The 861-nt window shown below is 26.8% G+C and overlaps 2 non-coding genes across 2 annotated transcripts; both read left to right on the plus strand.

Annotated features, from left to right (window-relative positions):
• The first annotated feature begins 285 nt into the window (after nt 1-285).
• J4E90_011086 lies at nt 286-357 on the plus strand. The gene has a single exon. It is a non-coding gene; the product is annotated as a tRNA-Ala (tRNA).
• Nucleotides 358-407: 50 nt separating this feature from the next.
• Nucleotides 408-480, plus strand: J4E90_011087. The gene has a single exon. It is a non-coding gene; the product is annotated as a tRNA-Phe (tRNA).
• The last annotated feature ends 381 nt before the right edge of the window (nt 481-861 follow it).

The raw sequence follows: 861 nt of genomic DNA on the forward strand, positions 1-861 counted from the left end.
TTAGGTTTATTAGCATGTTCTTCTATAGTATTTTCAGCTGCTTATAGTATATATTTATTTAATAGAATATCTTTTGGAGGATCTTTCAGTAAATTTATTGAACAAGGTGTATTAGATTTAAATAAAAGAGAATTTATTATGTTATTTATACTAGTAGTATTTACAGTAGTATTGGGAGTATATCCATCAATAATATTAAATGTATTGGATTATTCAATGAGTAATTTAATTTTTAATGTATAATATTTTGTTACACAAAATATTTATTATCTAAAATATAATAAAGGGGATATGATTCAGTTGGTAGAATGTCGACGTTGCATGTTGAAAGCCTAGGTTCGAATCCTAGTATCTCCAATTTAGTTTAAAGAGACAAAGTTAATTGATTTGTTTTAAATAGAATACAAGCTTGTGAAGCTCAATTGGTCGAGCGGAACGTTGAAGTTGTTTAGGTTGTAGGTTCAAATCCTATCGCGAGCAAACAAAGGATTATTAGGCCCAGCTACCCCACACTCTTATGTTAGGTGTTACCAACAGGATCACTGGCCAGTTCAAATCCTACTATTAAATAACATATTATAACCAGCCGGCCTAATATATCAGTCTCAATTAACAACCGTAAAAATGATTTTAGACAAAAAAATAATAAATAAATATTATTATATGAGACTTAATTTAATGAGAATACTTATTTCAGTATTAATATTCATTATATTGGAAAGTTTAACCTTATTAACTATGTATAATATGACCTATATTTCAATTTTAGAGTTTGATTATTTAGAGTTTTTCATAAATTATTCTGCGAAGTTTAAGGATTTTTTAGATAATATTGGAAAAGTATCATGGATAGACTTATTA

Source organism: Alternaria incomplexa (genome assembly GCF_024043165.1).
Source record: "Alternaria incomplexa strain BMP 0042 chromosome Unknown scaffold_61, whole genome shotgun sequence".
Taxonomy (NCBI): Eukaryota; Fungi; Ascomycota; class Dothideomycetes; order Pleosporales; family Pleosporaceae; genus Alternaria; species Alternaria incomplexa.